This window comes from Octodon degus, unplaced genomic scaffold (assembly GCF_000260255.1).
Source record: "Octodon degus isolate 3935 unplaced genomic scaffold, OctDeg1.0 scaffold00187, whole genome shotgun sequence".
NCBI lineage: Eukaryota > Metazoa > Chordata > Mammalia > Rodentia > Octodontidae > Octodon > Octodon degus.
Window position 1 is genome coordinate 3,927,983 of NW_004524763.1, and position 12,380 is coordinate 3,940,362.

Genomic DNA, 12,380 nt, shown 5'->3' on the forward strand with positions numbered 1-12,380 from the left:
TTGGGTCTTCTGCTTCACTGGCAATGTCAGAAATTGTTGACCTGAGTCCCCTACAGCTCAACATAACAGCATGGCTTTACTTCTTATACTTCATTTTTATACTTTTCTGCTGGATGGTTAAGACCAAGGTAAAGCAGGACCTATGCAACAAGAGTTGTAGCTTTTGGGTATGAAAAGGTCAGTGAAATCCCCTCAGGATTTTTCCTGAAATTCTGTACCTCAGATTGTAGATCCTCTGTCAGGGTCAACCATGTGGATGAGTCACGACCATTGCTTGGCCAGTGTGCTCTCTGTGAAAGCCCGAGAGAATGTCTTCTCTTCATGTGACTCTCCTTAGGCACACTCTACATCATCGATCACTTTCCTCTTTGGCCCCATAATCTCCTTGATCAGAAAATTTGGGTCGTGTCCCATTTTGGTTGCTTGTAAGGCATACAGCACAACATTTAACACTAAGGATCAAACCTGGGTCCTTGTGCTTGCTGGGTAGGTGCTTAGACCACTGAGCTATCTTCCCATCCTGGAGATAAGACTTTAAACATGTAGTTAAATTAAAGTGAGGCCATTAGAGTAGGTTATAATACAATATGTCTTAGAAGAAGATGTGATTTGGATGAAGACTCATACAGAGTAATGATCCTATGAAGATACAGGCAGAAAAAAACCACTTAGAAGCCAAGCAGAGAGGCCTCTAGAGAAGCAACCCTGAAGACATCTTGATTTTAGGCTTCTGGCTTCAAGAATTATGAAGAAATACATTTCTGCTCTTCAAGGCAGCTATCCTGTGGTACTTTGTTATGGCAGTGCAAATTATCTATACACTAGTTATGATATTGTCCTATAGTTTTGGAAATTTAAATCTTCAATTGTCTAAAATAAATCATTTACAAATAATTATGAGACTCAAATGGAGTTTTGCTGGGTGAGGAAGATCATACTCAAAACTGACTCAAACTTTTGACTTAGTTTTGAGTCAGAGAATCTTCATTCCTGTAGCTGAGTCAATAATTTAAACTGCCACTTCCGACGGAGGAGACGGATGTGGATGTTGACCTAGAGTCATATTAGTAATAGGTCAAAGGCAGCATTCTGAGACTTTTCTGATTTTCTTTATTGTTACTGGAAACTCCCTGTCTGCTTTTTTTTCCACCTGGAAAGCAACCCCCTTAAATACCCAGAGCTTAGAGTAAGGAATGACTTCAGTGCTATTGCTTTCATCTTTATGTAAAAAGACTTCAGCAAATCTTAAAGATAATTGACATCACATGGTGTTCTGTGACTTTCTAATACTATGTCATTGTGAATAAAAGTATTTCTTTTCTTTTCTTTTCTTTTCTTTTCTTTTCTTTTCTTTTCTTTTCTTTCTTTCTTTTTTTAGTGGAACCAGGGATTGAACTTAGACCCTTGTGCTTGCCAGGGAAGCGCTTATTCTACTGAGCCATCTCCCCAGCCCCAAAAGTATTTCTTAGTGATTAGGAACACACTGCTTTGAAACAGATATTTTTAGTACCACATAGCCCTTAAATGTAAGCCAACTACAGTGGGTTCTCAACTAAAAAATAATAATCACAACTAAAAAATAGTAGAGTTTCTGTGCTTTGCAAAAAAAAGCCCTCAAATAAAAGCAGCATTTTGGACTTAAGGTACTTCTGTGTTCTCTTTAATGTGGTAAGAGATTTCCATAAGAAATTTTTAGAGGTAATTTTGACTTTGTGAGTGTTTTGCTTTTTATGCTGACTTGAGAAATTAACCTTCTCATAAAATCCAATCCCACTTTGCTATTTTGACACTTCTTTTGTCTAAAAGTATTCATTAACATTTCACATAATTGCCCTGTTTCCAGAGCAAGTATGTAATTTCCTACAGAATGAAGATTTCATAATGCATATCCAATAAAGTCCACCCTGTTGCTACAAGCTGACACCTTAGCCTTATCATGGGATTAAAGGAGATTTTTCTGCTCTTGGTCCTATTAGACCTTGTTGAATCCTTCTGTTTACCTGCACCATTAAAGCATGACTGCCATGTATAGCCATTTGCAACATGTAGTAGTCTTTTCTCATTGTTGCCTCTCTAACTTTTTAAAAAGTATGTAGTGTGGTTGGTTATTATGAATTCACCAATAGGATTTAAGTAAATTGCCTATAGTACCTCCCTAACTTTGATTTTACCAAACTAGACAGATAAGTAGCAATTTATTTTTTTCTATTAATTGATTGATTGATTAATCAATTAATTAATTAATACAGGGTGTCACTACGCAGCTTGGACTCATAGTGATCATCCTGTCTCAGCCTCCCCAGCACTGGGATTACAGGCATGCACCACTACACCTAGTTTTGGGGCATAATATGTGGTAACAGGGATTGAACCTGGATCCTTGTGCTTGCCAGGACAGTGCTTAGAGAGCTGAGCTATCTCTCCAGCCCTAGCAATTAAATTCTGATGATAATATTGGAGACTAAAGAAGCCATGAAAAATGTGTATGAGAACTTATGTCCTAGTGAAATATGAAGTCAAGGAGTGAGTTTGTAAAAACAAAGGTATGTCATTTTGTAGAATAAATTGCAGAAACAAAACAAAACAAAAAACAAAAACAAGTCAGTTTCAGAGCTTCAAGAGAATTTTTACATAAAAGTATTTTGCTGTGTATTAATTTTGTGGAAAATTTTGCACAACAAATTCAGGTAAAGCAGAATCTTTACTTCTGCTTTTTGCCAGTACTGATGTTGGCTTTTGCCTCTTCTTACTTTTTTCATCTTGCTCTTACATTCCATCACTATGTGCTTTAGTTTTTATCTTCTCATGTAGGCTGTGTCTTCAATTTTTTTACACTAATCCAAGAAACCATAAAACATAGCAAAAATGGACTTTCCATCCCCAAAATTGTTTCTGAATCCAAATACAAAGAGGGTATCTGGTGTAGTTGTGCACAGTTGGACTAGTGTTTCCTGAATTTCTGTCTCGGGTACTGTTGCCTTCCCTGAATGAAGGCCACCAGTGATCATTAGCTTATTTTGAGGTAATCAATTGTCTTGAATTTCCTGGTCCATGTCCTTTCTGTATTGTTCATTATGGCAGCTGACCCTCAAACAGTCAGAGAAGAAAAGATGTAGGAGCAATTTTAAAACATCAGATATGAATTTTTTTCCTGACAAATTAAAAGCAATTTGGAAATCCCTTTCACTTTTGAAGTTTTTAAACTAAAGTGACCTGCTCTTGTTTTTCAACAAACTACAGTCAAATGGTCTTTAATAATTTTGTCAAGTTACTGACCATGTGTTTAATTCTTGGTGCTCAGTTCATAGAATTTATGCATGTCTCTATTTTTTACTTTGAGAAGTGGGCTCCTTGGCTACTTGTTATAGATTGCATAGGTGTTCCTTAGCAAAGTCACAGGATAAATTCAATCAATTCTTCCAGGTGATAAACACTGTAGGCAATGTATCTAAGATCCAGAAGTTTAGTTTTTTCCCTCATATTTATAGCCAAACACACTGCATTTCAATCTTTGGTGACAAGCAATCACAACAATGTTTATGTGCAAGATTCTTGATATCTAGGAACTGTCAAATATTTTGAAGTGATCTGCATTGGCTTTTATGTCAGAAGCAGAATGGCCAAGTGATCTGATGGTCTGCACAGAACAAATAGAATTATCCCTTTGGATGATCATTTGTGTTTGAATTTGTCCTTTCCAAATCAAGAATAGTTTTATGTTCAGCATTTTTTTCTTAATCTTGTGCTGTTATACAGATAGAAACATGGTATATCATCTGCAAGGTTTCATTATTATTTCATCAAATTATTAGTGTATCAGAACCAAGTAAGTCTGAATAACCATATTTCACAAGTAAATTTTTGAAAGGCAAACCTCTATCAGTCCATATTTGTATGTTTCACTACGTCTGTAAATATTGCTATTAGTATTATTACGAACCTTGCAGCTATAAAGATACAGTTCTGTTTTCTCTATTCAGTGGGACTGTATAAAATAAACTGTCAATGTAGTTAAAATAAGAACTCACAAGAAATAATTTCTATTAGAAAAAGAAGAATGAAAAGGAACCAGCTTGGAAGTTCATAGGTGTGGAAGTTTTCTAATCTAAAATGTCATTGGGTAAAGATAGCTACTTCCAGCTTTCATGTCATCTACAGAAGGGCAACTTATGTGTTTCTTTTCATTTTTCCATATGCATATTTCTTAAACAATTACTGCCTTAAAGTTAGCCTCAATTTCCAATTCTAACTAACTGATGTATGCAGCACAGTCAAAGCATAGAGTTGGTTTTCATATATTAAATCTTATAGCCTTTGTTTGTGATTGGAAATGGAAAAAAAAAGTATAAATATTGAATTTTAGGTCTGGTGATTAATTGGGTAATAAGAAAAACAGACTAGAAATTAGAGAATACGTTAGTATCCTATTTTAAATGAGAGTCCCCATGAGAAGCAAAGGCTGAGATAAATCTTTCATGTGAGTTCGTTCTTTTGGGAAGTGGATAAGGGAGAAGGCCCTGAGAAGAGGGAGACAGAAAGGGGAGAGAGCAAGGTCAAAGTTGTGCTGTTGAGTTACCTGTCCTCAGGGGCAATGGCGCCTGATTCTCCCAGGGTCTTTAAGGAACCATGAAGAATGCACTGCAGGATATTGTTCAGAGACACAGAATGGGGGTGAGATCTGGCTCCTGCAGGTAGAGCTGGCTGATTCAACAAGGTCAGGGCTAACAGGGGACCCAGTGGGATCTGATGGGAGCAGGAAGTCGTGTAATGTAATGCACAGATCTGACAGTCCTTCATAAGATGCTACTCTTGGCCCTCTTAGCTCTTTTCCTCATCCTTAAAGAGGCAGAAGGATTACCTACCTTGTCTGTTTTCCAGAGTGGTCATTAAGAGAACACTGCAGGAAACTGAAGACTGTAGAGATATTAGAAAACAGAACCAAGAGGAAGACACAGAAAACATCTGGAAGGCCATGGGTCCTTCTACACTGGGGTGGCATTTCTGCATCAGTGATGGACAGGCAAAGAGAATATGTATCACATCTAGCATCTTGGGAAGTAAATATGTGAATCAGATATGTCCATAAAGCCAGAGTATTAAGATATTATTTCCTGCAATGAACACATATTGACTGAACTAATTCTTTAAGTGCCTAATATATGAAGACTAGACTAGACCCATTTCAGATCTACATTTTAGTCATGTCTTCCTACTTCTCAGTTTAAGAGTTCAACTTCATTTTCTTCTGCAGTGTTTTGACAATTGAAAGACTCGAGTTGCATTATTAATTTTAGCCCTATTTGATCTCTGAAATATTCAATGAATAGCTACTCTCCCATCGTTGAGTTACATGACAGTCACATTTTCATTTTTTTTTTAGAACTTTTGCAAATTTAATAAGTGTTAAATGCCAGTGTTACTCTAAACTCTCCTCTGAGCCTTAGTGTAGGTGTATGGGCATGATGGAGATAATCAGAATCAACAATATTCTATATGCTGTCTCCCCTCTTGGCAACGAAGGCTGTTATGGTTTGTTTCTAGTTGTCCTTCCAAAGCCTCACATAAGTCAGGGGAGGACGCGGCTCAAGGAGCAGCATGAGGCTTGAGGCTCAAGGCTTGAGGGGTAGGGGCAGAAGACCAAGGCGGGTTGCCTTCCAGAGGTGCGGAGCAGGTCATCCTGGACATGGTGGTACTCCAGTCTCTCCTTGGGACCCTGTAGCATGGGGTAGCAGCCTCTGTGATAGAGGCCACCTCGGGCAGAGAGGAGATGTTTGGGGAAGAAGGTACTCTCAAAATAGTATGGCTTGGAGCCATCTGAGTATGGACTAAAACCTCCAGTAACTGTGAGCTAAATAAACTTTTCCTTCCTTCATTTTGAGTGTCAGGTATTTGTCTCAGCCATGAGAGAAGAGTAACTGGGACAAAGGTGTTATGGAGTAACTCAGCAGAGGAGAACTCGAACTGGTATCTGAAGGGCTAAAGGACCCCAGTGTCTGGCAGCTGAACTTCTGTAAGGCTGGAAACCTACAAGCTTCCCTCATGTGGCATCCAGGTACACTTCCCTGGAGTGGTGGTGAGATATACATTCTAAAGGAAAGGTACATAATCTAAAATTGCTGATCTAATTTTAAATATTGGCTCAAATTATACTCACTATAATATAACCCTTGGAAGAGCAGTTATCTCTCAGGCATTGGTATTTTTAAAAACTTGAATTCTACTTTTACCTTCCACTTGAACAATCCCTGCATAACAAGTATCTCTGTGTCTATGATATTTCATCCTGAAACTTCAAACATCTTCAAAGACTATCCAGTTCTTCTATTTTGAGATTTCGTGAAAGTCTGTTCCCCCATGTGTATGCTTTCATACTTTAGGATCTTAACTACTTCCCTAAAGTAACAATACAGTGACTGTGATGTACTATAAGTTACATGGCCCCAGGGTTTCAGAGGTGACAGCTGGGATTTCCTGAATCTTTTAAGGAAGCCTCAGTTTGATCTTATTTCATAATAGATCTTATTATTGCAGAATGATGAAAGCTGGTGTGGTTGGCTTTGGTGATTCTGGGAGGGTTCTTGGGCCCAGTTTCCAGTGGCTGGTAGAAGGCTCTCCATGAATGACTCCAGAATAGAAAAGGAAGGTCATGAAAGGACTGGGAAGGAAGAAGGGAAGTGACCCCCAAGTCCTCCTACCTTTTCCCCTGAGCATCTATGTGGCAGGAGGGTGAATCTCTGTGGTATGGGTGATGCGCGAACACAGGGTCATATGATAAGGGATTTATGTATTGAATGCTAAGAGGTGGATGGCATCCTTTGATGCAGAGAGAAGAATCCTGCTTATCATCCTCATAAAGTCTTTCCTTTTTTTCCCATAACTTTTGTTCTGAGGATGTACGACAAAAAAATATACCGTTTAAATATAAAAACCCCCTCAAATAATGCTCTCACATTAAATAATGACTTTTTAAAAAAAGTTGGCCTTTTATGGTCATTTTGACTTTGAGGAAGAGTCGGAAGTTGTACATGCCAGGTCTAGTGAATAGAGTGGACAAGGACACACTGTGCTTTTATTTATTTATTTTTAGTACCAGGAATTTAATTTAGGACCTAGCACTTGCCACGTAGGCGCTGTGCCACTGCACTATATCCCTGGCCCATACTGTGCTGGATTTTTTTTTTTTTTCTGTGCTGTTTTAAGGATCATGCCTTTCAGTTGAATAGTGCCCAGCAATAGTATTTACTATATTTTTGATCATGCTTTTTATCACACTCATGGAAGAAGACTCTCAGAACTGCTTTTAGAAAAGGAAGGATGGGGCCGGGGAGATGGTGGAATAAGAGCTTCGCTGGCAAGCGCAAGGGCCTGAGTTCAATCCCTGGTTCCTCAAAAAAAAAAAAAAAAAAAAAGGAAAAAAGGGAAGGATGACAAAATCAGTATGTTTGAAATAAGGGGGAATATTTTGAGGACAATAATGCTATGTATCTTTTACTGTCATAAATTTTTACATTTAAACATCTATCACATAGCTTGATCATACCATGTGTTTTCAATATTTTTAAGTGTTTCAGTATTAACAAATACTGCCCATCAACTTTGTGGTAGTATGCTGTAGTCACAGTGCTAGTTGATTGGAAAACAAAACACCCTAGTGTCTGCTCTGTGACACACTGGGGGTATTGAGAAAGGTCAACATGGATAGAAGTGATAGGATGACAGAAAAAAAGGACACTGCTAAGCCTGTGGCAAACAGAGAAGTACTTACAAAGAAGGTTTTTCTCTGAAGGTAAATTTGTCACACTTGGGTGTTCTAGCAACCAGTGCTGCAGTGATTATTAGGGGGTGCATAAATGTTGAATTCATTTGGGTCATGCTTTTTTCCTCATAGAACAGGCAGCACCCACTGTAACCAGATGCATGATTTTCTTTATTGTTCTCCAGCAAACTAGACAGGTTTACTGTGGACATGAAGGTTACAGAACAGTCCCAACCTGGGAAGCTGCCTGTTTTGTGCTGATGGCAAAGTCCATACCCAGTAGTGTGCACTACTCCATTTTATTACCTGTAACAGCACCTTTGATTTGTGGACTCCATACCTGCGCTGTCTCAGAGCTGGGGGAGGCTTTGTTTGGAGGAGGGAGTCCTGCATGCTGTTATAAAGTTCTGTTGGTCTGTTATAGTAAGGAATTAAACAAATCTTAGTCTTTCCTCAGAGAGAGCCTCGTGCCTCATTCTTCATCCCTGTAGGTCACATCTGAACTCAGAGTTTATCCTGATGGACTGAGCATCTGACTGGAAGGTACGGATTTCTTTCAAAGTTGTTTACATGGAGGGCTTAAAATCAGATATGACTGAATCAAATGTATGCTGCTTTCACTGGCACTTTATGGAGAGAAAAAATGGTGACTGGTCTTTCAAATCGATTTGGTGCAAATAGGCATTGTACATATGTACAAAAAATGCTTAATGAACAGTCTGCAAGGGTCCTGCTGATATATTTCAAATAAAAGAACCTAGGAAAAGTGAGGAAAAATCCTAATGCTTTGGCAGATAGTGAAGACGGCATGAGGAATGTTTGTATTGAAAAGTATTTTGGGACTTGTTCTGTACTTATAAGTATTCATCTAGGTAAGCCACAGAGGCTTGTTACCTGCATCAAGAAGATACTGTTCACCTTTTTCTTCCAGTGAGAAGGGATGTGGGGACCATAGTAGTGATTTTCTAGTGGAGGCATCAAGTGATCTCTGAATTCTAAAACAGGAAATTACAGCAACCTTGATATTTTCTTTGCCTCATTATGTTTCTCATTATTAGTTCCTAAAAACAGGATTCAAAAAGGAAATGTGTAGGCCCCTGCAACCCTGTTGTAGCTACCGCTTGCGTCTCACCATGTCGGCTCCCTGGTAGAGCGGCAGGGGATGGAGTCCACGCTGGATCAGCTCAAGCAGTTCACCACAGTGGTGGTCAACACGGGCGACTTCCACGCCATCAATGAGTACAAGCCCCAGGATGCCACCACCAACCCATCCCTGATCCTGGCTGCAGCACAGATGCCACCTACCAAGAACTGGTGGAAGAGGCTATCATCTATGTGAAGAAGCTAGGTGGGTCACAAGAGGACCAGATTAAAAATGCTATTGATAAACTTTGCCTGTTGTTTGTAGCAGAAGTGTTGAAGATTCCAGGCTGTGTATCCACAGAAGTAGAAGCAAGACTCTCCTTTGATAAGGACGCCATGGTGGTCCGTGTCAGGCACCTCATTGAACTGTACAAGGAGGCTGGAATCGGCAAGGACAGAATTCTCATAAAGCTGTCATCCACCTGGGAGGGAATCCAGGCTGGAAGGGAGCTGGAGGAGCAACATGGCATCTACTGCAACATGACGCTGCTCTTCTCCTTCGCCCAGGCTGCGACCTGTGCTGAAGCGGGTGTGACACTTGTCTCCCCCTTTGTGGGGCACATCCTGGACTGGCATGTGGCAAACATGGACAAGAAATCCTATGAGCCTCTGGAGGATCCTGGGGTCAAGAGTGTTACCAAGATCTCCAACTACTACAAGAAATTTGGTTACAAGACCATTGTCAGGGGTGCTTTCTTCTGCAACAAGGGTGAGATCAAGGCTTTGGCAGGCTGTGATGTTCTCACCATCTCGTCCAAGCTCCTGGGTAAGCTGCTCAGGGGCAGCAGCAAGCTGGTGCCCATGCGCTCAGCCAAGGCAGCCTAGGCGAGTGGCCTGAAGAAGATACACCTGGAGGAGAAGTCTTTCCGCGGGCTGCCCAGTGAGGACCAGATGGCTGTGGAGAAACTGTCTGAGGGAATCTGGAAATTTGCTGCCGACACTGTGGAGCTGGAGCGGATGTGGATAGAAAAAGTGTTCAGTGCAGAGACTGGGAAGCAGCATGTATCAGAGCGCAAGGACCCAGGCCCATGCTGCCCCTGACTGGGCTCTAGCCGTGCAAGGCTCTGTGGGATCGCAACTATCAGCTTTCAGGACAGGCATGGATCACAGGGTTCTGATTTTATGTAAAACTGCCTAAAGCATTAAAGCAGCTGCTTTTCAAAAAAAAAATTAAATATATAATCCTTACCAGGTTTCTAATGTTTGAGAATTTGGACGATAAAAAGACAATACTATAAGTTGACCTGTGTGTGTATGTGTGTGTGTGTGTGTGTGTGTGTGTGTGTGTGTGTGTGTGTGTGTATGTATGTGTGTGTTATTGGTATATGGCAAAGCAAACTTGGAAGACATTATTTTTGTCCAGAACAATAAACTGATATTATATGTTACATTTATAAGAATATATTCTCCAGAGTCAAATAATACATGGTATGAATGCCTGTTCTACCATTTACCAGTTGCATATTTTTCTCTGAATCATAGTTTTCTAATCTGTAGAATGAGACTGATAGGTGTTTCTAGGTTGACTATGAAGAATAAATTAAAAGTTTAGCAAAATGCCTGATTTGTGCAAACTGTTTAATAACACTATTATTATTTGAGAATCTACATGTAAAATCCAGACATAATTTGTACTATCATAATACTGAGTATGCCAAGTATTTGGCCATTCTTTGAAGTCCATGAATAAAGACTCTGCCTGCTCTGTGCACAAATCCCGCCAACATGCTCCAGCTGTTGGCCTGAGCTCAGGAGAAAATCAGTTCCTGGATTTAGCTTTTCTCCCAATGCTTAGAAGAGCCCACAGCTGTCTGAATGTTTTTAGCATTATCCAGGGCTGCTGGGCAGCTCTTCCCTGTTCTGACCAGTAACATTGTATAAAAAAGGTGCTTTTCTTCCTGAGGATATCAAATCAATGCTAATTTCCCAGAAACTTGCCTAGGAGCGGAGATTTTCTTTTGAACTGTAACACAACAGTACCTTCTTTGAGCTTTTGAATAAATTTGTGCAGCTGATTTCCTACTGCAGAATGTAAACCTTTCTGCTCTTGTCCTCTCTAAGAGGATTCACAGAGGCTGTGTAAGGCCTACCAGAGAGTTTCACACCCTTGAATTACATTAAGTCCTCAGAAATCCAAATGATGTTCTCAGGAAAAATTCCTTCTCATTCTTCTTCCAGGTGAGACTGTCTGTTGAGTATCCACTTTACAGAGCTATGACCTGGCTTCTATAACCAGCTACTACAGTCCAAATGCATTCTACTTTATTGAAACATATCTTCTAGAAGTCCTGTTTTTCTGGCTCTCCTCTTCAACACAGTACTGACTTTCAATTACATACGTAGCTGTCATTGGAATTCAGTTGTGGTGGTTATGTTCTTAAAAATCTCTAACCCAAACCAAAGTTCCCAGGATATATTTCAGGGCCTCTTTTACTCCACTATCTTCAAAAGTATCTGTTTGTCTAAGCTGAATATAACCTTTAGCTTTGAAAGATTTCCTTTCCCGGGAAGTTCATTTCCCCCACGTCTCTGCTTCAGTGTGCCCTGCTGCATCCTTCTCTACTGGAGAGCGGGACGTGACGAGCAGGCACAGCTTCTGAGCACGGCTACGTCTCAGGATGCTTCTCAGTGTAAGCTATACAAATGTCTCCTCAGAGGCTGATTTTCAAGTTGTGAGTAATGGGGTTGCTCTCTCTAAGCTCTTGAGGTTGGAATATTATATTCCATAGCAGTGTGTCCCTGTTTTTCAGCCACTTGGAGTTCAAAGTGATAAGATATTAAGATATAAACTAGAGCTGGACACATGCACAATTAGATACATGATTTTAATACATTCCATTCTAAGCTATTCAAGTTCTGACTTACACTTTATCTTTGATAAACCAGGGTCTTTTCTACTTAATTTAATCTAAGTTAAAGACATTGCATAGAATATCTTCTGAAGCAAAAAATCTTTTGCGCATTCTTTCTGTCGCATTTTCTAGCTGAACTGGAATTATTAGAAGGTGCTATCAGTTGTGCAAAGCTAGTATTGCTAAGACTAACGTTGCCAATAGTTCTATCTTTAAAATGGTGAGGCTTAACATTGCTTCTAAGTAATCAATTTAATTTCTAAACAATACACTTACATGCTTATAAATTGAAAGATTATATTACTAATCTAAATACACTAAGATGGCAGCTTTGTAATTATGAAGATGGACTAGATCACAAGGAAAAGAAAGGTTGACAATTTTTCATATAATTAAATAGTTTTTATAAAAGACCTAGAGAAAATAATAGCGTAACTGAAAATGGGCACAACCGATAGAGTCTGAGCTCAGAAATCTTAAAATTGGTAGTGTTGTAGGACAGGAGAAAGGAGAATTTTAGAATGATAAAGAAGTAAGTAAGATGTTCTATGTTCGAGATTACAGGGGTTGAATGGAAATTTCTAGGTGATAAGGGCAGGAGTTCATGATTAAAATGCTAGGCTGAGTGA

The 12,380-nt window shown here is 39.5% G+C and overlaps 1 pseudogene; it reads left to right on the forward strand.

Moving 5' to 3' along the window:
• Positions 1–7,694: 7,694 nt before the first annotated feature.
• LOC101587913 lies at positions 7,695–9,940 on the forward strand (annotated as a pseudogene).
• Positions 9,941–12,380: the final 2,440 nt, after the last annotated feature.